The sequence below is a fragment of the Lynx rufus genome, unplaced genomic scaffold (genome assembly GCF_022079265.1).
Source record: "Lynx rufus isolate CCGP_SWC_20201006 ecotype Redwood Valley unplaced genomic scaffold, mLynRuf1.p SCAF_2, whole genome shotgun sequence".
In the NCBI taxonomy this organism is placed as follows: Eukaryota; Metazoa; Chordata; class Mammalia; order Carnivora; family Felidae; genus Lynx; species Lynx rufus.
The window spans coordinates 171,407,274-171,433,010 of record NW_025814834.1 but is presented as its reverse complement, the minus strand read 5'-3'; positions in this window follow the sequence as shown (position 1 = coordinate 171,433,010).

Genomic DNA, 25,737 nt, shown 5'->3' with positions numbered 1-25,737 from the left:
TTTCCTTCCATTATAAGTTGTGCATTCTGTGAGTGTGTCCTGAGGACCCTACTAACCAATTATACTGCCACTTTAAAAAATATTGTAGTAAAAATTGAGAATAATTGCATATAATCAGCTGCCAAAGGCAAAGCTGGGAGCCCTGGGGTAAAACATTGGGTAGCTTGAATCCATTACTTGTTAGAAGAAGGAGGTCAAGGTGTGCTCAAATCACAGAGGTCAGCAAACTTCGTCTGTCAAGGTCCAGATAGTAAATATTTTAAGCTTTGTGGGACACTTGGTCTCTGTCATAACTCTTGACTTAGCGTTTGTGGTACAAAAGAAGCAAAAGGCAATTCATGGATGAATAAACATAGTTGTGTTCCCAAAAAAACTTTACTTATAAAAATAGGCAGCAGGCAAATTTGGCCTGCCAGCCCTTGCTCATGTGTATTATTTACCATTTACAACCATGGAATTTACTTTCCTTAAAAGGGTGTATCTCTTATCTATGGAAATACTTAGAATGTCCTGGTATTTTTCCTGGTAGAAATTGAACGGAATGAGAAACTGGAAACTCCAGCTGAAGGCCCCTTAGGATGCTAAAATTTCTTAGCAAAAAGCCCAGTTTTGGGTACCATTCTGGTGGCAGACATAGGGTGGGCAGTAAGTTTCTTCTTGGAGCACTATAACCTCAGGGGTCTTGATGGCCTGACTCATGGATGAATGAGGCCTATTCCAGTGGTTCCTGTCCAAGCCCGCCTATGGACTGTGGAAAACTGCTAGCTGTGCCTGATGGAATTAGTCTCAGGAGGCTGAGAAGGTTTTGGTGGGAAATTATATACTGTACCTTGTTTTATGATAGAATCCTTATGAACTCACAGGCCCATGTGACTGCTGTATTTACTACCCTCCCCTCACTGTGCCCCCACCATGACACTACTTTTCAGCAGGGTCTAAAGTAGAACAAGAGTGTGATGACTGGAACCCATAGCCTTCTGGAGGGTGTTGCTTTCAGAATGAATGAAGTGGGTAGGCTCAAAGGCCACCTGAGTCCATCCCACATGCTGCAGAAGAGTCCTAAGAAATACTTGTATTGGGCCAATGAGTAGTATGTATAAGTCTACGTATATGAACTGTGATAGAACATAGAGCCAGAATGTTTTCTATGTAAGCTATGGAACTATAAAGTGAACTTTGGAAGGACAGTAGAAATGTATTTTGTCATACTGGAATGCTAAGAGCTGATACATGAAGTCCAGATCCTGAGGAATATTTTGTTAAAAAAATGATCTGCCCACCACCTTTGGGTCTACCCTAGATGAATAACCCTTTCACTACAGACTTTGATTTTGAATTTAGATGAGTCTAAGTTGATTAACCAGTTCCAAAAAATTAAATGACCACACAGGGAACCATGTGAGCTTGTAATCAAAAGGTAACATTTACATTCCACAGGAAAACATAAAGCCTCTGAAATACGTCCAGTGACTGATATGGGGGCTCCCCATGGTTTATCAAACCTATAGAGAGAATTAAATGTAAGGTGGATTATGCTTCAGTAAGGATGAATTCAACCAATGTCATTTTAAGTCTTGAAGATTTCTGCAAATACAGGTGGTAAGTGATTATGTCATTAACCTTACATCATGTGGGTTTATGTGTTTTTCTCCTCATTGCTATACCTTTATTCTTCCTGGAAGATACTATTGGGGGAATTTTTTAGAAGTCTATTAATATAAATTTATCTAAGGGATATCTAGTTAATCTGTTAATATCTAAAGCTTTATTCATTCATTTTTTAAAAAAATCTCTGTTGAGCACTATTATGGCTGAACTATGTCTCCCTCCCCCTAAAATGCCTATGTCAAAGCCCTAACCTTCAGTACTTCAGAATGTGACTATATTTAGAGATAGGACCTTTCAACAGGTATTTAAAGTAAAATGGTGTCGGGCGCCTGGGTGGCTTGGTTGGTTAAGCATCAGACTTCGGCTCAGGTCATGATCTCACGGTCCGTGAGTTCGAGTCCCGCGTCGGGCTCTGTGCTGACAGCTCAGAGCCTGGAGCCTGCTTCGGATTCTGTGTCTCCCTCTCTCTCTGCTCCTCCCCTGTTCATGCTCTCTCTCTGTCTCAAAAATAAATAAACGTTAAAAAAAATTAAAAAAAAAAAAAGTAAAATGGTGTCATTAGGGGAGGCCCTAACCCACAGTTCATATATGTAGACTTATACATACTACTCATTGACCCAATACAAGTATTTCTTAGGACTCTTCTGCAGCATGTGCAATGGACTCAGGTGGCTTTTGACTGGTGTCCTTATAAGAAGACATTAGTAGAACACAGAGAGATAAGATACTAGATACACACATGCAAACAAGAAAGGCCATGTGAGGACACAGCAAGAAGGCCACCATCCACAAGCTAAGGAGAATGTCCTCCAGAGAGACCAAACCTGCTGGAACAAAGGTGTGCATTTGAGGGGAGAGGAGGAGGCACCAAGGTCCAAACATAGGCCCTCCTCTCTGGCAAATAATATATTCTGTGCATTTGCCTATCATTGCACATGGCAGTTTCTTTGCATATCCATGAGGCTGTGTTTGGGGGAGGACAGGACAGGAAAGCATGTCTTAACATTTGTATCCCAGCCCCTAACACTTAGCCTAGCACAGAGCTAGTACGCAAGCAACAAAGGGTCATGAAGGTCAGGCTTAGGACTCAGGACTGTTTTCTTAGGCAACTAGAGTTCCGGCAAAAGCTCCTTAGAGTCCTCAGACCTGAAGCCGGGAGCGATCCCAGAATCTGGGTCGGGACTGATTGAGGTAAAGAGTGGGTTTTAAGGGGTTCCAGCTGGACAACTATCATTTTACTTGGTGAATGCTTTTAAAGAGCAGAGACTGCAAAAGAGAAGATCACAATGCTCATGCTCAGATTATTGCAGATTCCAAGTGCACAGGATCTGAAAGTGTCGAGCCCTCTTAAATGTTGTACTACTATCTGTGAGACAGATTGGTGAGAATGATTAGTCTTTCCTTCCCATCTCCCCTTCCTCTGACCCCAGCTTAGCCTAGATTCCATCACCTGGGCTGGAGGAGGAGCCTCCCAGAAGGCTGGGCTTCCCTGGAGTGCTTGCAGCTGAGGTCACCACATCAGTGTGCATATTTTCTGGAGAGACAACGACAGGGGAGTTCACTAACGATGGTCTCCATCCCTGCAGCCCTGTGGGCAGTCAGAAGCACAGGCCCTGCCGTGTAACTTCTAAAAATTAACTGGTAAGATTTGATGTCAGTAAAACCAAATGACCCTGGCAGGACGAACACTGATGTGTATGGGAAGGTCAGGCAGGTTCTCCTCCCCTGCTGGTCCCATGGAGGAAAGCCTTGCTGCTTCTGGCCCCAGAGGAGCCCGATCTACCAGCAGATAAGACTATGGATCCCTTCCACCCCCCGGGTTTAACAAAGAGGAAGAGGTTTCAGTGGTGACCTGGGACAAAGCCTGAGTGGAGTGGGCTTGGGGGTGAACAGAAGGAGAGGAAATTGGGGACGGTGAGAAATGACTACTTTTGGGGCACCTGGTTGGCTCAGTTGGTTGGGCTTGATTTCAGCTCAGATCATGATCTCGAAGTTTGTGGGTTCAAACCCTGCACTGGACTTTGTGCTGGCCGCATGGAACCTGCTTAGGGTTCTCTGCTCCCTCTCTCTTTGCCCCTTCCCTGCTCTCTCTCTCTCTCTCAAAAATAAATAAATAAAACATTTTTAGAAAAGAAATAGGGTGGTAAGGGTGCCTGTGTGTCTCAGTGGATTGAGCTTCTGACTCTTGATTTCAGCTCAGATATGATCCTACATTCATGAGATCAAGCCCAGCATCGGGCTCTGCACTGAGGGAAGGAAGGTTGGGCTCAAGAGAAGATGGCACAGTTGTGTGCTCGTGGAGAGTAGAGGGGGCGGGACTGACCATGTCAGACATAGATGGAACAAGTGGACTTGAATGGTGTGAGTTGGATATTAGAGGGAGAGCTGGGATGTACAACTGAGGGTGATAAAGGGCCCAGACACTATCTTGAAAACAGCCAGGGCTGATCTCACAGGGGGATGATCTCCCTGCTAGAGTGAGCGTTCCTGCTTAAATTATGCTGACAACGCTTCTAGTGCCGTGGGGGAGGACCTGGCAGATGAGAGCCAGGCCCTGGGGATGGCTGAGTAGTGAGGCTGGAACACCTACGTTCCCAGGGGCGTGTGAAACAGAGCCACTGTGTCACCTCCCAGCTGCCCATCTCAGGACTTCCACGTAGCAGAGGAAGAAAATCTCTCACGTTGGCTACTGCTGTTTTGGTTCTCAGTTCTTTGCAGCTGAACTTAATTCTAACTAATATAAATGGTAATAAAGAAAAAGCCAGTGTAGCAAAATTTCATTACATAAAAAAGAATTTGGGGCTGAAAGTAATAAGTAGTGACAAAGAAGGGCAGTACCTAAATAATAAAAGGAATAATTCTCCTCCCCCAAAATCATGTTCTTAAATGAACTTATTAACATAGTATGTTGTATAAATATGTGTATATATTTAAATAGACTTCATTTTTAAGGGAAGTTTTAAGTTCACAGAGAAATTGAATAGAAAGTATACAGTTTTGGGGCCCCTGGGGGGCACAGGCAGGTGGGTGTCCAACTTCGGCTTGGGTCATGGTCTCATGGTTCGTGAGTTCCAGTCTCACATCAAGCTCTGTGCTGGTAGCTCGGGGCCTGGAGCCTGCTTTGGATTCTGTGTCTCCTTCTTTCTTTGTGCCTTCCCTGCTTGCACTCTCTCTCTCTCAAGGATAAATAAACATTAAAAAAGTAAAAAAAAACCAACAAAGTATACAGTTTTCCCATATACCCTCTGCCCCCACACATGCATAGCCTCCCCATTATCAACATTCCCAACCGAAGTGGTACATTTTTTCTGATCAGTGAACCTACACTGACACATTATTATCACCCAGAGTCCATAGTTTACTCTAAGGTTCACTCTTGGTGGTGTACATTCTATGGGTTTGGACAAATGTATAATGACCTGTATCCCCCGTAATGGTATCATACAGGGTAATTTCACTGCCCTCAAAGTCCTCTGTACTCCCCCTGTTCATCTTGCACTCTTCCCTAACCCCTGGCAACCACTGGTCTTTTCACTATTTCCATAGTTTTGCCTTTTCCAGAATATAGCTAGAATTGTGCAATATGTTGCCTTTTCAGATTGGCTTCTTTCACTTAGTAATATACACTTAAGTTTGCTTGATGTCTTTTCATGGCTTGACGGCTCTTTCCTTTTTAATGGTGAATAATTTTCCACTGACTGGATGTGCCATAGCTTGTTCATTCACCTACCAAAGGACATCTTGGTTGCCTCCAAGTTTGGACAATTGTGTGCAGGTTTTTGGGTGGTCATAAATTTTAAACTCCTTTGGGTAAATAATAAGAAGCACGACCGCTGGATTGTATGGTAGGAGTTTGTTTGTAAAAAAAAAAAAAGCCACCAAACTGTCTTCTAAAGTGAATATACCATTTTGCAGTCCTACCAGAAATGAATGAGAATTTCTGTTACTCCACATCCTCACCAGCATTTTGGTGTTGCCAGTGTTCTGGATTTGGGCCATTCTAACAGGTATGTAGAGATATCCTGTTGTTTTAATTTGCATTTCCTTAATGACATATGATGGGAGCATCTTTTCATATGTTGACTTGTCATTTGTGTAGCTCCTTTGATGGGGTGTCTGTTGAGGTCTTTGGCCCATTTTTAAAAAATCAGTTGTTTGTATTCTTATTGTTGACCTTTAAAAGTTCTTTGTATACTTTGGGTAACAGTCCTTTATCAAATGTGTCTTTTGCAAAGGTTTTCTCCCAGTCTGTGGCTGTCTTTTCATTCTGTTGCAGAGAAAAAAATTTTATTTGAATGAAATCCGACTTAATTCTTTCTTTCATGGATCCTGCCTTTGACATTGCCTTGAAAAAGTCATCACCGAACTCAAGGTCTTCTAGATTTTCTCCTATGTTATCTTCTAGGAGTTTTATAGTTTTGCATTTTACATTTAAGTCTCTAGTCCATTTTGAGGTCAATCTTGTGAAGAGTATAAGGAAGTCTGAGTCTAGATTCTTTTTTTTTTTTTTTTTGCATGTAGATGTCCAGTTGTTAATCATTTGCTGAAATATCTATTTTGCTGCATAGTTTTCTCTTTGCTCTTTTGTGAAAGATCATCTTACTATATTTATGTGGGTCTATTTCTGAGCTCTCTCTATTCTTTTTTTTTTTTTTTTTTTGACAGAGAGAGTAAGTGTGAGCAAGGGCCAGAGGGAGAGGGGGAGAGGGAATCCCAACAAGGCTCCACGCTGGGTGTAGACCCCAATGCAGGGCTGATCCCAAGACCATGAGATCATGACCTGAGCCAAAATCAAGAGTTGGACCCAGACACCTCTGCACTCTCTATCCTGTTCTGTTGATCTTTTTTTGGGGGGGGGGCAATACTGCACTGACATGATTACTGTAGCTTTATAGTATGTCCTGTAGTTGAGTAGTGTCAATCCTCCAGATTTCTTCTTCTTCAATATTGTACATGTTATATTTTAATATACTCTTATCAGACATGAGTGCTCAAGTGAACTAAAAACTAGTAGTAAATAAATAGAGCATAAATATACAAAAGCTGACCATGTATTATGTCCTAAAGTTTATCTTTAGTTGCAGACAACAGAATCTACCCAAGCTAATTTGAACAGAAGAGAACTAATGAGATATTAGGTAGTTCCTTGATTCTCCAGGAGGGCCAAAGTGCCAGGCTTGTATAGCACATAATCAGCAGCAAAGTGTTCAGGGCCCCCTACAACCAGGAAAAATGCCGAACCACATCATGGAGTGGCTCTAGCAGAAACCTCACTGCCTCACCTCTGCTACCTGCACTCTGTACCTTTGACATTAGGGGCCAGACGCCAGTCAGTGCTCCCTGCAGGAGCCTCAAGTCTAGCACGCAATGTGTGCTTGGTGGAAACTAGTTAAATAGGTCTCTCCACACTCAAAATCCACCAGCCCAAACAGCTTACCTGCCAAGCTCTTCTAAAACTTCATGCAAAAAAGCTTTAATAAATTATTTCACAGACTAGAAAAAGAGGGAATGCTACCCAACTCATTTTATGAGACTAGTATAACTTTGATACTCAAATCAGAATATAAAATTATAGACCAATCTCTCTTATACATTTTAAAAATTGAATTAAAAAATTGTAAATCAAATTTAACACTGTATTACTGAAACAAAACAAAAACCAAAAACATTTATCATGACCAAGTAGGGCCTTTGGGGAACACGAGGCTGAGAGACGTAGTCCAGTGTATATTTAAGACAATAGGTTCTGGAACCAGTGTATCTGCTACTTCCGAGCTACGTGACCTTGGGCAATTTGCCTAACCTCTCTTTACCTTGGTTTCTCACCTATAAAATGGATGTAATAATAGTTCCTACCTTATAGGATTATTGTGTAGAGTAAATGAGTGAAATAAATCAGGAACTTAGAAAAGAGCCTCAATTCAGTTGTCATTATCTCATGCATGTGATTATCAATTGCAGTAGACATAGACACCGATAAAGAAAGATGACACTACAGACTGTCATCTGCAGCAGGTGCTGGCCAAGGATGACGACAAACCAGAAACCGCCTTCCCTCTATGCTTACATGCCAACCTAGGGGGACAAAGGAGACGGTTCTGGGATGGACGGAGCCCAAATCTGAATTCTGAACCTTAGGCTGAGAAAGAAGTTACTGAATTGAACTGAATTTCCCCGAATGGGAGCAATCGAGTTTTTGCATCAGGCACAATAGGGGTTCAGAGTTAGATATCAAACTGAATTATGGAAACTGAAGCCACATTTGAGCACTCCTGAGGTCAGTGCTGTGAACAGAGCCGGCTCTATGATTTGAAGGCTGGTACAAAATAAAAATGCAAGGCCCCTTGTTCAAAAAGTAAGAATAATGTACTCTAAAAGATATTAAAAGTGTAATACGCTTTATTCCAAGGTCCCTCTCTCAACTTGTCGTGGTGTTTTTAATTTGCCATTTAATGTCATTCTGAGTAAAGAAATATTAAAGTTTTAAATTATTAGCGTGAATTTTACCATTCATCTTTATATTGTGCAATGACAGTTTTAAATGCAAATTTAAGAACTTTTAACTCCTTTGTGGAATCACTGAAATTACTCAATTCAGATTTCATAGCTCATATATGAATATGTATTTTGTTCTTACCAGAACAGTGGAAACACTGCATAAAACTAGCTTAACTGGCTTTATTTTACTTCATGATAGACACACATTCTGCCAACACTCTTCACCCTCACCTTACTGATGATTAAGGAAGGACTGAAAGAAAAGGAACTAAGGATCACCAAGTCTTTCCCTTTCTTTCAATAAAACAGCAGCATTTGTAACCCACCTTTACTCACTTGCTGAAAATCCATGCATCGTGGGTCCATCAGAGTCAAGAGAAGAGAGTGTTACAACAAGGTTCAGCATGCAATGAAAACATGGATGTTGTGAATTACCTTAGAGAAAGCTGTTTTGTTGGAGTGATGTGGGTGGAAGCCACATTGAAGGGCTCACATTGAACTATGAGAGGAGGTGAGGAGACAGGGACAGTAAGTATTAACAAGAAGTTTGTCTGTGAAGGATAGGCAAGGGCAGCACCTATGGGGGTTGTAGGATTTTGAGGAAGGATTAGTTTTTGTTTTATTTTGTTTTGTTTTGTTTTTAAGTGGGCTCCATGCCCAGAGTGGAGCCCAAGGCCTGAGCTGAGATCAAGAGTCAGACGCTACTGGTACCTGGGTGACTCAGTCAGTTGGGTGTCTGTCTTCAGCTCGGGTCATGATCTCACAGTTTGGGAGTTCAAGCCCACATCAGGCTCTCTGATGTCAGCACAGAGCCCACTTTGGATCCTCTGTCCCCCGCTCTGCCCCTCACCTGCTTGCGTGCACACGCTGTCTGTCTGTCTGTCTGTCTCTCTCTCTCTCAAAAAAAGAAGAAAAAAGATCAGATGTTCTACTTACTGAGTAGGTGCCCTGAAAGAGAGAATCTTAAGCAGGATCCATGCTCAGTGGGGATCCCCACAGGGGGCTCCATCCCACAACCCTGGGATCATGACCCAAGCTGAAATCAAGAGATGGTTGTTCAACTGACTGAGCCACCTAGGCACCTCTAAGTTTTTAACTGACAAACTCCTACCTCATAGGATTGTGGTGATGATTAAATGCATAATCCACGCGAAGGGTTAAATCTAGTGCCTGGTACACAGTAAGCGCTCAACAAACATTAGCTTTAAAAATAGAGTGAAGTAGTATTAATATCTCCATTTTATAGAATTTCAACTCCACCTAATTCCAAACTTTCAAATGTTCCATTAAATGATTTCACATCATGGGATGCCTGACTGGCTCAGTTCAGAGAGCATATGACTCTTGATCTTGGGGTCATGGGTTCGAGCCCCACGTCGGGTGTAAAGATTACTCAAATGAATAAGTTTTCTTTAAATTATTTTTAGAGAGAGAGAGCACATGAGCAGGGGAGAGGGGCAGAGGGAGACAGAGACACTCTCAAGCAGGTTACACACTCAACGTGGAGCCTACCATGGGCTCGATCCCATGTCCCTGGGATCCTGACCTGAGCCAAAATCAAGAATCAGACACTCAATCTACTGAGTTCCCCAGGTGCCCCTAAATAACTTTTTAAAAAGTAAATGTGACTTCACATCCTACTAAATTACCATTCTTACCTTCTGATTAAGCCACTCAGGCAAAGAAACTTGCTAAAGTGTCCGGAGTACTAACCAAAAGAAGTTGGACAAAATATTAACAATACTTATTCTTTAATACAATACTTACTCTTTAATTCTCATAACAATTACATATTCTTCCCTCAGCATATGTAATGAATGCAGGAGACCATCCTTTTCCATCCCCAAGTCTTTTGGAAAACCAGCAGGTTTGAGACCAGTCAACACTATGAAGAGAGCGCCACCTACTGCTGAGAAACTTAAAGGCATTCTCAGATAGTCCTAATGTCTTGATTTGGTTTAAAGACATTACTTGTCCCAGAGATCCTTCAGATGGATGAAACTTAGATGGTACTTATTTCGGTTAGCTGGCTAAAAAATTAAAACTTGAAAAGTCCTCTTTTACTTTCAACCAGTTAATTCGTTAAATGGCCAAATATCCCCCCTCCTAGAAAGTTTTAACTAGAAAATTTTATCTTTTAACTACTTAAGAGGTTTTAAGTTTTAAAATTTAAATTAAGTTGCTTTAACTTTGAGTGATTTCAGTAATTGGCATTTCTAAGACTAGCTTGATGGGCTTGCATTTTTGAGCTAAACCAAGAAATTTCAATTCTTCCTTCATCAGTCACTTTCTTTATGCCAGGCACTTGACACAAGGGGATACAGAGTTTTGAAAAATTATCTCAATAGAGAGCAACAATATAAAAATATTATTGGGGTGCCTGGGTGGCTCAGTTGGTTGAGTGTCCGACTTCAGCTCAGGTCATGATCTCGCAGTTCATGGGTTCCAGCCCTGTGTCGGGCTCTGTGCTGACAGCCTGGAGCCTTGAGCCTGCTTTGGTTTCTATGTCTTCCTCTCTCTCTGCTCCTCCCCCATTCATGCTCTGTCTCTCTCTGTCTCTCAAAAATAAATTAAAAAGTTAAAAAAAATGTTTAAAAATATAAAATGTTAAATGCTAAAATGGAAATCTATAGGAAATAAAACCAGAAAAGAGAGGAGGGGACAGTTAGTTCTGCATGAGATTCTGCAGAAGTGACAGTTGATTTACAGAATGTCAGAAGAGGAGGAACTAATTCTGGGTGCCTGGCTGGCTCAGTTGGTGGTGCACATGACTCTTGATCTCAAAGTTGTAAATTCAAGCCCCACGTTGGGTGTAGAGATTACTTAAAAATAAAATCTTAAAAAACAAAGGAACTAATTCATTTGTCCATTCACTTATAAAGTGCCTACCCTGTGTACAAAGATAAATCAGACAGAATTCATTTTCTAAAAGAGCTCACAGCTAGCAAGGGGCTTAGGTAGCAAGATATTTAAACAAGTTATTCACACCCCTGCCTTTGTATAAAACCAGAATACATTTTGGTAATCTGGAATGGAAATGTAAACATCAAGAGACCCAGACACCTAGGCATACACAGAACTCAAGACCCAGTGTAAAGTGTTGTAATAGGAGTAACTACAGTTTACATTGGTAACAGAAAGATGGCATAATTAACCCCACAACTCAGTGAGTCCTTCCACTGGACTATGAGTCCATTGAGGGTGAAACTTGGTCTTATTTATTTATTTTGTAACCCCTGGGCCAGCACAGGGCCTGCAACATAGCAACCAGTCAAGGCTGAGCAAATTGTGCCCAAGGGAGAGAAAAGACAAAGAATGGTTCACCAAGGAGAAGATTGAACTGGATGTGGAAGTTAAGAAGTGTTCAAGGTTAACAACAGGTGGAGACGGGATTGGAAAAAAGAAGCCAAAGAAGGGAATCTGAGCAAAGGAATTAGTACAGAAAAGACAGATTTGTGAACACGCATAGCCCACTGAGGAAACTGTCAATAGCTCGGTATATATGGAGTGTAGGGTGGGAATAGGGAAGTGATGGGGTATGAAACTAGAGAAATAGGGGGAAACTCACTTCATGGTCGGGGGTGGTGCTTGCACACTATGTGTGGGAATTAGGACATTACTGTGCACAGATGTGTTAAAAAGGCAACTCTAATGGCATGGAGAGGATGGATCAAAGTGGGAAGGAAACTAAATAGGAGAAACTTGGCAAGAAGGTGTGCAATTAGAGAGTGCGGTCTGAACTAAGGCCATGGAGAAGGAGAGAAAGGAATGCATTCAGAAGATATATGTGACCATTTTGGCAATATGGAGGTCTAGAGATCCTGAAATTTTTCTGCTGGATATCATCCAAAATTACTCAACAAAATACAAATACACACACTCTCTCATTCTCCCTCTTTTACATGATTAGATGAGTTGCAAGAAGGAAAGGGAAACCAGAAGAATCAGGAATGAAATGGGAGTTTAAAGCCTGGAAGGAGAGTAGGGAAAGGAAAGATGAAATCAGTGAGGGAAGTGAATGATGAAGTCGTCGGGCATCTTAAGGCACAGGAAACAAGGGTAGCAATGTCACTGCACAGAGGAACCTGGGAATAAAGACTTGGGCCCACCCAGGCAGGGAGATGGTAGAGACCACTCTAGGTAAAGCTGGGACACAGGAAACACTGTTGAAGGAAGCTGGATGGGGGGAGTCTTCTCCAGAAATGTTGAGAATAAAGAAAATTGTTTTTGGTTTGGGTTTGGAGAAAAGGTTTAAAACAGAAAGTCTCCGAAGAGAATTTTAGTAATTGACTCTCACATGATTTGGGCCTGAATTTACATTTATTCTGAAGGTCTTAAAAACTGAAAGCCTCTCCTTCTCCCAAATAATTATTTAATATGGATCCAGGTCTGGAGTCCCTCTGGGCGTAATTGAAGAAATCCTCCTTGGGAAAAAAGTCGGATTAGTTTTCTACGGCTGCTGTAACAAATTACAGTGGCTTAAAACAATATAAGGACTCATGTAATGATGTCCACTGGACAATCCAGAATAATTTTTTCATTTCAAGGTCCTTAACCTTAATCATGTCTGCAAAGTTTTTTTTTCCATGTAAGACAATATATTCATAGGTTTCAGGCAATAGGACATCAGCATCTTTGAGAGATCGTTATTCTACCTACCATAAGAACCCTCAACCCATACCTCAGAATATTCCTGCAGCTCTAGTTATGACAAATGTGGGCTTACAATCTAAAAAGACAAAAAACAAAAAATCCGACACAAAGAAAAAGCCACCATGAGCAAGCGTCAATCAAAAAAGAAAAAAAAAATCAATAGAACCAGACTGGAAAAGATTTCAGTTACTGGAATTACTGGATAGAAAATTTTTAAATAACAGTATTTTATGGGGGCACCTGGGTGGCTCAGTTGGTTGAGCGTCCGACTTCAGCTCAGGTCATGATCTTGTGGTTTGCGAGTTCGAGCCCCGCGTCGGGCTCTGTGCTGACAGCTTTAAGCCTGGAGCCTGCTTTGGATTCTGTGTCTACCTCTCTCTCTCTGCCCCTCCCCTGCTCATACTCTGTCTCTCTCTCTCAAAAATGAATAAACTCAAAAAAAATGTTTTTTTTAAATAACAGTATTTTGTGTTTAAGTAAATGAAAGATAAAATTTAAGACATGAGTAAAGAGGGAAAAAAACCCAAATATGCAGACAGATGAAAACATTTATATATATATATGTATATAATATACATATGTATGTATAAAACACACACACACACATATATACGTAACTTTAGGAAATGGAAAACATTACAAAGGAAATGAAAAACTCAGTGCTAGGGTAGATAGTGCTAAGATAAATAGCAAACTAGATGTACCTAAAGAGATCACTGGTTAAATGGAAGATAGGACTGAAGAAATTATGCAGAAATGGTGGTCAAATGCATATGAAAAATATGAAGAAAGTAAGAGACATAGAAGGTAAAGTTAAGGCAAGTTTATTAAGTATATCTATCTTTCATATACTACATATGAGAGTATTGCCAAATATTTGGCTACATTACTACTCTTTAGGCCTTTATCTGCTGTATAAAAACTACTCCCAAACACAATGCCTTTTTTTTTTAATCTTTATTTTTGAGAGAGAGAGAGAGAGAGAGAGAGAGAGGGTGTGAGTGGGGGAGGGACACAGAGAGAGGGAGACATAGAATCGGAAGCAGGCTCCAGGCTCTGAGCTGTCAGCACAGAGCCCGATGCGGGGCTTGAACTCATGAACCATGAGATCATGACCTGAGCCGAAGTCAGATGCCCGATGGACTGCACCACCCAGGTGTCCCCCAAACACAATGCCTTAAAACTACAACCATTTTATTTGTTCACATTCTGAAGGTCAAGAATGTGACCAAAACTTGGGTGGATAGTTCTTTTGCTCCACATTGGTTCATGAAGTTGCATGTCAGATGGTGCTGGTGCCCCCCCATGTCTGATGACTTGGCAGGGCTGACTGGAAGACTAGAACTCTACACTGCCTTGCTACACATCATTCACGTAGCTTGGTGGGCTAACTTTAAGGGTGGCTTGGTGCTGAGAGTGTCCCACACAACAAAGAAAGAATCTGTAGATCTCTTCGAGATCAGTCTTAAAAATTATAAAGTATCACTTCTACTACATTCTATCAAGCAAAATAGGTCACAGGGACAGGCCAGCTTCAAGAAGAGAGAAAAATAGAACCTACATACACTACTTTGGGTTTTTACGGAACTTTACAATCTGATTCTTAAATTTACATGGAAGGGTAAAAGCTAAAATTAGATAAAACATTCTTGAAGTAAAATAGGACATACTTGTTCTATCAGATATCAAGACTTATTTCAAAAGTATAGTGATTATACAGGTAATTAATCCGGAAAATGTGTAAACAGACTCATATTTGTAAACAGACATATGACAGAGGTTTCTACAGATCTCTGGGGTAAGGATGGACTATTTAATAAATGGGCTGGGATAACTTTTTATCCATATGGAAAAAATAAAATAAAATTGGGTTCATACTTTAGATCACACACAAAAAATCTTTATTTAAAAGCCAAATGTAAAAACTTTTAAACTTTTTGAAGAAAATATTGGAAAAAATATTTTTAACCTCAGGATAGGAAAGACTAGATTGAAAATAAAAGGAAAAGCAAAAAAAAAAAAAAAAAAAAGCTAACCATAAAGATAAACCACAAAGATTAAGACTGATAAATTTGACCATATTAAAATTAGGAACATCTATTTATTAAAACAAAACATAAAAAGATTGAAAAAGTAAATCTCATAAGTGTTTTTTTGTGTGTTTTTATAAATCAATCACTTGATTCCAAATTTACATGGAAATGCAAAGCAATTCTAGAATAGTTCAAATAATTTTGAAGAAGAGCAAAGTCAGAGGACTGACACTACTTGATTTTAAGATTCACTATAAAGCTACGATAATCAAGATTGTGTGGTATTTGTGTAAGGACAGATGTATATATTTTTTTAAATTGAACATTGACACACAGTGTTCTATTAGTTTCAGGTGTACAACATAGTGATTCAACAGCTCTATAGGTTATATTATGCTCATCACAGGTGGAACTACCATCTGTCACCATACAATACTATTATAATACTATTGACTATATTCCCTATGGAGTTATCTTTCGTTTCCATTTTTTATTCCATAACTGGAAGCCTGTATCTCCCACTCCCCTTCACCCATTTTGCCCATCCTTCCAGCCCCCCTCCTCTTGTATATATACACCACATCTTCTTTATCCATTCATCTTTCGATGGACACTTCAGTTGCTTCCATATCTTGGCTAGTGTAAATAATGCTGCAATAAACATAGGGGTGCACTGTTTTCAAAACAGTGTTTTCATTTTCTTTGGGTAAATACCCAGCACTGGAATTATTAGATCATACGGTATTTCTAATTTTAACTTTTTGATGAACCTCTATCCTGTTTTCCACAGTGGCTGCACCAGTTTACATTCCTACCAACAATGCACAAGCGCTCCTTTTTCTCTACATCCTGGCTAACACTTGTTATTTCTTGTCTTTTTGATACTAGCCATTCTGACAAGTGTAAGGTGACATATCATTGTGGTTTTGATTTGCATCTCCCTGATGATGAATAATGTTGAGCATATTTTCATATATCTCTTGGCCATTTGTATGTCTTTGAAAAAATGTCTATTCAGGTCTTTTGCCTATTTTTAAATTGGATTATTTTGTGGGTTTTTTTTTTTTGGTGTTGAATTGTATAATTTTTCAATATATTTTGGATACTAACTCTTTATCAGATATATCATTTGCAAAAATCTTCAGATATATAAATTAATAGAATTTATTAAGAGTTCAGAAGCAAAAAAAAATAGAGTTAAGAAATAAACCCACATGTATATAATTAATTGATTTTTAACCAAGGTACCAGGGTAATTCAAAGGAGAAAATATGGTCTTTTCAAAAAATGGTGCCAGAATATCTATACACAAAATTGGATAATCTCAACTGTTATTTCACACCACATCCAAAAGTTAACTTCAAGTAGAAAATAGAACTAAATATGGCAATGCAAGCTGGTGCAGCCACTCTGGAAAACAGTATGGAGGTTCCTCAAAAAACTAAAAATAGAACTACCCTACGACCCAGCAATTGCACTACTAGGCATTTATCGATAGGATACAAGTGTGCTGTTTCAAAGGGACACATGCACCCCCATGTTTATAGCAGCACTATCAACAATAGCCAAAGTATGGAAAGAGCCCAAATGTCCATCGATGGACGAATGGGTAAAGAAAATGTGATATATATATATATATATATACACACACATACACACAATAGAGTATTACTCAGCAATCAAAAAGAATGAAATCTTGCCATTTGCAACTACATGGATGGAACTGGAGGGTATTATGCTAAGTGAAATTAGAGAAAGACAAAAATCATATGACTTCACTCATATGAGGACTTTAAGAGACAAAACAGATGAACATAAGGGAAGGGAAACAAAAAGAATATAAAAACAGGGAGCGGGACAAAACAGGGACTCATAAATATGGAGAACAAACTGAGGGTTACTGGAGGGGTTGTGGAGGGGGGATAGGCTAACTGGGTAAGGGGCATTAAGGAATCTACTCCTGAAATCGTTGTTGCACCATATGCTAACTAATTTGGATGTAAATTAAAAAAAAATTAAAAATAAAATAAAATAAAAAAGAAAATAGAACTAAATATAAGTGCTGAAATTATAAAATTTCCAGAAGAAAACATAGGAGAAAGTCTTTTTGACCTTAGGTTAGGCAACAATTTCTTAGATACAACACTAAAAGTATGAACCATAAAGTAAAAAGAATGATAAATTGGAATTCATCAAAATTAAAAATTTTTGTTTTTCAGAAGACATTGTTAAAAAACTAAAAAGGGAAGCTACATAAGGGAAACATTTGCAAAATATATCTGATGAAAACTTGTATCTGGAATATAAGAAGTCTTACAACAATAAGAAGAAAATAACCCAATTTAAAAAAATAGTCACAAGACTTGAACAGAAACATTGTTAAAGAAAATATACAGGAACACCTGGGTGGCTCAGTCAGTTTAGCATCCGACTCCTGACCTCAGTTCAGTTCATGATCTCACAATTCATAAGATCAAGCCCCAGGTTGGGATCTGTACTGACAGCATGGATCCTGCTTGGGATTCTCTCTCTATCTGCCCCTCCCTTGTGTGCGCGCTCTCTCTCTCTCTCTCTCTCTCTCTCTCTCAAAATAAATAAATACACATGAAAAATTATAAAAAGAAAATATACAAATGGCAAACTAGCACACATAAAAAGCTCTTCAGCTTCATTACTTATTAGGAAAATACAAATTTAAGCCACAGTGAGTTACTGGTTTTTTTTTCTTTTTAAAATTTATTTGTTTAAGGCATCTCTATATCCAGTGTGGAACTCGAACTCACAACCCCAAGGTCAAGAGCCACACACTCTACCCACTCAGCCAGCCAAGCGCCCAATGAGTTACTGTTTTATATCTTCTGGTTTTAAATTAAAGTTAAAAAATTTGACAGTCTCAAGTGTTGGATGTCTCAAGTGAGGATGAAAAGAACCAGGAATTCTTGTACATTGTGTAGGAGTACACTAGTATAAACACTTTGGAAGACAGTTTGGCATTATCTAGCAAAGTTGACATATACCATGAACAGGTGCATGTGTCTACTACAAGATATACATGGATACCTATTAAAGGGAAAAAAAATTGGGAATAATTCAAATGTTCACTGATAGGAGAATGGATAAATAAACTGTGACATAGTCACACAATAGAGTAGCACACAACCTCAAAAAAAAAAATGAGTCAACTACAGCTATATCCAATAACATAGCTAAAGCCCTCCAACATGAAAAATAAAAATCAAGCTATAGAATGTTACTACTTATATAAACTTTGATACCAAATATGATGGGATAAGTTATTCCAATGCACATGTATATTTGATAGAATTATAAAGATAAGAGGAGAATGAATGCAAAGTAGTGGTTACCTAGGGAGAAAGGCTGGAGGATGGAATGGGGAAGGGGCCCAATGGGGAAACTTCAGATCTACTGACACCCAGCTTTTCAGTTGGTTTGTGGTTTCACAGGTGCTCATTTTATTATTGTGCCACAAGTTATATTCGTGTCTTGTGTATTCCATGTCTCTCAAATAGTTCATAACGAATAAAAAATATCTGGAAAGCAGGCTAAATGGGTGAAAAGGAAGAAGTGTGGGACAGTAACAAAAGTTACTATGTAGCAGGTAGAAATCTATGATGGGTAATTTTTTGAAAATTCCTGAAATTTGTCTTGCTCTACCAGATACATAGTTTTTCCTTCTGTGGAATCCTGCTTCTTCAAGCAAATGCTAGCTAAATTTGTGTTAACTAAACTTGTACTATGTCTGTTTAAAAGGTCTGAACAAGGAACATGAGGGATTTCTAATAAATATAGCTGCTTGGTGACAGTGCTTGTGGTTCTTATATCAGGTTATCTCAAGCTTCCTTAAAAGACTGAAGTGGAAAAATGTCAAAACTATCCCTTTTATGGAAGTTTTACAATATAGAATTGTGTCTGTCTTGCCTCCGGAGATAAGGGAAATTTTGATTATGCAGATGTTGTCAGTTCTTATCTTTTCCATCCTCTCCCTAGCAATTGTTGAAATGTTGGCCAAATTAAGGGTTATGAGTTTGAGCCCCATGTTGGGAGTAGAGATTACATTAAAATTTTTTAAAAAATATTAGGGGTGCTTGGGTGGCTCAGTCAGTTGAGTGTCCAACTCTTGATTTCAGCTTGGGTCTTGATCCCAGGGTCATGGGATTGAGCCATGCATCAGGCTCTGCATTAAGCATGGAGCCTGCTTGGGATTCTCTCTCTCCCTCTGCCCCTCCCCACCACCACTTGCACCTCTCTTTCTCTCTCTCTCTCTCAAAACAAAACAAAACAAAACACCAAAAACTAAAAATAAAATCTTAGGGGCACCTGGGTGGCTCAGTCAATTAAGCATCCGACTTTCATTCAGGTCATGATCTCACAGTTCGTGAGTTTGAGACCTAAGCAGGGCTCTGTGCTGACATCTCAGAGCCTGGAACCTACTTCAGATTCTGTGTCTCCCTCTCTGCCTGCTCGCTCGCTCTCTCTCTCTTTCTCTCTCTCTCAAAAAAAATAATAAACATTAAAAAAAATCTTAAAAAAATAAAAAATTGGAAACACCAACATAGTTTATTTTATTCCTTGCAAAGATTCAAAATTTTTCTCTGAAGTTAAAGTAACTAAAATATTTGTGATGATACTTAAGTATAAGTGTAAGGTAAACATATTACAGTTGAGATATAATATCATTCACACACCCACTCTCATTTATATTAGCTCTTATAATTACATATGAAAATATAAAATGCAAACCTGTACAAAGTATTTTCTTTAATCTTAATGGGTAGTTTCTAAACTGTGATGTTTATGATGATTCTTAATTACAATATTAATTTTATTGTATGTTAATATTAAATTGCCTTTAAAAATTCTTAATTGGAATGTAGAGGAAGTAGCTATATTTATTTAAAGACTTTTTAAACATTAAAAAAAATAGTGTAAGGAAGTGGTCCAGTTTCATTCTTTTGCATGTTGCTGTCCAGGTTTCCCAACATCATTTGTTGAAGAGACTCTTTTTTCCATTGGATAGTCTTTCCTGCTTTGTCTAAGACTAGTTGACCATATAGGTGTGGGTTCGTTATCTAGATTTTCTGTTCTGTTCCATTGATCTATGTGTCTGTTTTTGTGCCAGTACCATACGGTCTTGATCACTATAGCTTTGTAATATAAAATCAAAATAGATGAAAGACCTAAATGTGAGACAGAAAACCATTAAAATTCTAGAGGTGTAGATCACAGACAGTTACCTCTTTGACATCAGTAGTAGCACCTTCTTTCTAGATACGTCTCCTCAGGCAAGGGAAACAAAAGCAAAAATAAACTATTGGGACTTCATCAAAATAAAAAGTTTCTGTACAGTGAAAGAAACAACAAAACTAAAAGGCAACCTACAGAATGGGAGAAGATATTTGCAAATGACATATCTGATAAAGGGTTAGTATCCAAAATTTATAAAGAACTTATCAAATTCAACACCCAAAAAACAAATAATCCAGTTTAAAAATGGGCAGAAGACACACCTGGGTGGCTCAGTGGGATAAGTGTCCAGCTTAAGCAAAGGTCATGATCTCATGGTTCATGGGTTGGAGCCCTGCATCGGGCTCTGTCCTGACAGCTCAGAGCCTGGAGCCTGCTTGGGATTCTGTGTCTTCCTCTCTTTCTGCCGCTCCCCTGCTCACACTGTCTCTCTCACTCTCTCTCAAAAATAAGTAAACATAGGGGCACCTGGGTGGCTCAGTCAGTTGGGCATCTGACTTTGGCTCAGGTCATGATCTCACGATCCATGAGTTCGAGCCCCACATCGGTCTCTGTGCTGACAGCTCAGAGCCTGAAGCCTGCTTCGGACTCTGTGTCTCCCTCTCTTTCTGACCTTTCCCCACTCGTGCTCTATCTCTCTCTGTCTCTCAAAAATAAATAGACATTTAAAAATAAATAAATAAGCATTAAAATACTTTTTTTTTAATAAATAAATGGGCAGAAGACATGAATAGACATTTTTCCAGTGAAGACATAGAGATGGTTAATGGACACATGAAAAGATGCTCAACATTACTCATAATCAGGGAAATACAAATGAGATACACTACATGAGATATCACTCCACACCTGTTGGAATGCTAAAATTAACAACACAAGAAACAACAGGTGTTTGAGAGGATGCACAGAAAGGAGGATCCTCTTTTTTACACAGTTGGTGGGAATGCAAACTGATGCAGCCACTCTGGAAAATAGTGTGGAGTTTCCTCAAAAAGCTAAAAATAGAACCACCTTACCATTACAACAGTTGTACTACTAGGTATTTACCTAAAGGACACAAAAATACAGATTTGAAGGGATATATGCACCCAGATGTTTAAATAGCACTATCATCAATAGCCAAATTATGGAAAAAGCCCAAATGCCCATTGACTGATGAATGGATAAAGAAATGGTATGTATGTGTACACACACACACACACACACACACACACACACACACACTAGAATATTACTCAGCCATCAAAATAATGAAATCTTACCATTTACAATGACGTGGATGGAGATAGAGAGTATTATGCTAAGTGAAATAAGCCAGTCAGAGAAAGACAAATGCCATATGATTTCACTCATATGTGGAATTTAAGAAACAAAGCGGATGAACATGGAGGGGAAAAAGAGAGAGAGAGGCAAACCAGAAAACAAACTTTTAACTATGGACAACAAACTGATGGTTACCAGAGAGGGGCGGGTGGCGTTTAAATGGGTGATTGGTATTCAGGAGGGCACTGGTTGTCATGAGCACTGGGTGTTGTATGTAAGTGATGAATCACTAAATTCTACATCTGAAATTAATGCTATACTGACTGTTAACTAACTGGAATTGAAATAAAAACTTGGAGAAAAAAAATTTTTAAATAAGCATAAAAATTAATGTTCAACATTAACTGCCTGCAATAAAGGATTAAAAATAATACTAGGAAATATATATTTGCATATTTTAAAAACCCTATAGTTAAAGGGATACTTACACCAAATCTCGTATAAAATTCTATATCAAAATTAGGTCATCTGTCTGATATATCCCTTGTGAAAATTAATACAAGGAAACTTATTTAGAATGGAATCTGGAGGCCAACAAGGAGAGCTCTCACACCCTAGCACTCCTTGTCAATTGCAGACCCAAAGACCTTGCGCTTGGATGCTACTTTACCCTATCTCAACTGAAGAAGAAAGTTTTTCCTCCTCCCCCTGCAACAGCCCAGCCAATGAGAAACTGTCACAACTCATCCAATGAAAAGCCCCTATACTTTGAACTCCCAGTTTAATTCAATGGACTTTGTGTGTAACAGCCCTCCCAGGTTCCCACTCTCCTCTATAAAAGAGCAGTCTTTTCTTGTTCTCCCTGCTTGCCTATGGTTTTGCCTTAGCTTCCTTATCCCACATTGCAATTCTCTGCTATTCCCACATGAACTTATTTTTGCTGGTAAAATAACTGGCAATTTTGTTTTTTCAGGTTAACATTACCTGGTGATACGAAGTGCAATCCAGAGAGGCCCCCAACAGCCCCAAAGCAGGTGAGCAAACAGGTACCAGTACCCACAGAACCAACTGAGCTCACTGCTTTCTCACTGACCCTGGAGTTTGAGGGTGAGTTTTCTCCTGGATTTTCAGCTTTGCTCTCTTTGTGTTCAAGTCCTCTAGGCTTTAGTCAGGATCTCTGTTAAGGCCTTGTTTTTCTGGGAGTACTAATTTGACCTTCAGTCTGACTCCTTTTGAGAATCAGACTGTTTCTGTTGGCACTGTGCCAGTTAGAACTGTATTGGCCTTTGATCCAACTCCTTTTCTGCACTGGGCTGTTCCTATTGGAACTGTGCTGACCTTTGGTCTGATTCCTTCTGGAACCAGGCTGTTCCTGTTAAAACTGCTGTTTAGGAATTTTTATCTTTGCTTTAGAGAAAAACCTTCAAGAAATGGAACCCCAGCCATCAGAATGCTTTGAGGGTGCCTCACTTTCCTTTACTGGGACTCTGGCCAGTTTTATGTCTAAAAACCATGGTCCACTTCATGCACATGTATAACTAAATGGACTAACTTTACCAAAAGTAATTTGGGACACCAACATCCATTATGGGGAATTTTCAATCTCCCCAGACTTGTTTTATTCAAAAAATGAATTAGAAAACTATGCAAGAAACAGGCAAGAAACAGATAACTGAATGGGATGCCTATTGTAATTGGTAACATGAAGCTTCCAAACTTTTTCAGGATTCTAAGTTTGCCTCTTAACAAAATACTATTTCTAAATTAACTGAGGCAAACAAACAATTGAAAGAAATCAAAATAGCTTCTGAGACCTCCTTTCCCCTCCCTTATCTTCATCTACAGACATATGGCAGCCACCTTGTGCTCAAGCCCTGCCTCCAGCACCATTTTCCTCTTTCTCTCTGCCAAATTTCTCTTTTCCTCTAAATCTCTCTCCGCTTTCTCCTCTCCTGAACCTATTAAAAATTGCCTCTTTAAAGTTAACTCTTCTGAGGATCTAAATATACTCTTAAGCTTTATCTCCCCCAGACTAGGGCTGAATCGCAAACCACAGTTAAAGGGTTTCCTAAAGTGACAGAGGGCCCCCCATAAGTTTGCTGAAGAATTTAACAGTTATTCAGACTCACCAACTTGGTTTCTCAGATTTCTATCAATTAGTCCACATGCTTGTTGGTGAGGACCAGGCCAAACATCGGATGGAACTAACCCAATGGGAACATCCTGAAGCGAATTTAGAGAAACAAACCCCAAACTTTTGGCAAGATGGCTAGAATACTCGCTGGAAATCTCCACAGAGCAATTATAATAGCTTTTCCTAAGCCTGCTGATTGGAACACATTTCAGGATTGCACACAAAAGCCTGATGGGCCTGTTCAAAGCTATTACAAAAGACTCTAAATTGTTTTTAAAGAATCTGGTCTTCCTTTAGATGTTGAATCCACTTGGGTAGCATTTAACTTTTGGCTTATAAATAGGCTGAACCAGGATCTTTCTCCTTTAGTTAAAAGGACCAAGATGGAATCGGAACCTATACCCATTTCAGATTTAGTTAACTTGATAAACTGGCTCACTCATATCCTAGACAAATCAGTCACCTAAGAGAAAGACCACTAAAATGCTTAATTTTAACTCTGGCAAATGAAGGCTCCTGAACTAACCAAACCTCCTAGTTTCTGCTATTATTGCAAAGAGCCAGGGTGTTGGGGAAAAAACATTGCTACCAATTTATTTTATTTTATTTTTTAAGTTTATTTATTTATTTATTTTGAGAGAGAGAGAGAGAGAGAGAGAGAGAGAGAGAGAGAGAACAAGCAAGGGTAGTGGCAGAGAGAGAGAAGAAAGAGACAGAATCCCAAGCAGCAGGCTCCACGCTGTCAGCACAGAGCCCAGTGCAGGGCTCAAACTCACGGACTGTGAGATGATGACCTGAACCGAGATCAAGAGTTGGATGCTTAACTGACTGAGTCCCTCAGGCGCACAAAGATTGCTGCCAGTTTAAGAGCTCCAGGTACCTTCAGCCCTCCAGTCAGCCTTTCCAATGTCCTCCCAATTCCCAGTAGGGGGGATGGGAATTTCTCTTAATCAGCTTGCAGAATCCACTCTCCAGTTTGGGAATGAATCTCTCAGTATTGACACCAGAGCTACAGACTTGGTGCTCAGCCCCACTGCTATAAAGCAGCACCTGTCTCAGAATACAAAAACAGTTCAAATAGCAGGGGTCTCTAATAAACTTTGACAGATCCCTGTCTCTAACCTATTCCCTTCAACATTTTTTATTTGTTCCATCTCCAACAACACTGTACAGCTGAGTCTGGGGACACTGGTTATTTGTTCCTATTGGATTAGCTACCATCCTCTTTATGGGCAAAATCCTGAATTGGTATTGGCACAATCCACAGTGCACCTCCCATCAAGATTCACATCAATTCCTCAAAAGCTCCCCCCAGAATACCCTATAAATAAAGAAGCTCTTCAAGACATCAAGCCCATAATAAAAGATTACAAGGCTCAGGGCTTCATTATCCTCTACACTAGTCCCTATAATATCACACTTTTATCTGTGAGAAAACCCAATGTCTGAGGCTTCAGGTTCGTCCAGGACCTCTGAGCAACAAATAACCCTGTTACTCCTGTTATTTTTGCCCCCCCGGTTATTCCTGACCCCCATAGGCTCTTGACATCCATTCCCACTGAAAGCAAATTTTTCACTGTAATTCATCTATACAGTGCGTTTTTTTTAGTATTCCAGCTGATAAGGGTAGCCAATATCTTTTTGCTTTCATTTGGGAAGAATGGAAATACACCTGGACAGACATGCCCCAGGATCTTGCAGAATCTTTATTTTTCACAAACCCTAAAAATTGGTTTGGATGACAGAAAGTTTTCTGCAGTCTCCACTTTGTTACAATACACAGATGATTTGCTTCTCTGCTGTCCTTCTCAAACCTCTTCACCGGAAGACAGAAAACTTTTGGCAGTCTTCTTAAACTCAGATTCGGTACTTAACTGCATCTGATCTTGAAACAAGGGCAATGTTTGGATCCAAATGAAGCCCCTCAGTTACTGCTTATGCTGAGAGATTACCTTTGACTCTCTGTGGCAATTTACAGGAAAGTCCTCTAACCAATGCAGATTTTTCATGACTTATTGATGGCTCTTATTTAAGGGATGAAAATGGCAAGTATTGTGCTAGGTATGCTATTGCTACTCCTTTTGAAGTCATTGCGGTAGCACCTTTACCTTTGGCTATTTCAGCCCAACAAGTTGTTACATGCCCTGACTCGAGCTTGTACCTTAACCAAGGGGAAACCCGCAAACATTCACACCAATAGTCAGTATGCCTTTGGGGAAGCTCATGACTTTGGAATGTTATGCAAACAACAAGGTTTCCTTACCTCCAATGGGGATAAAATTA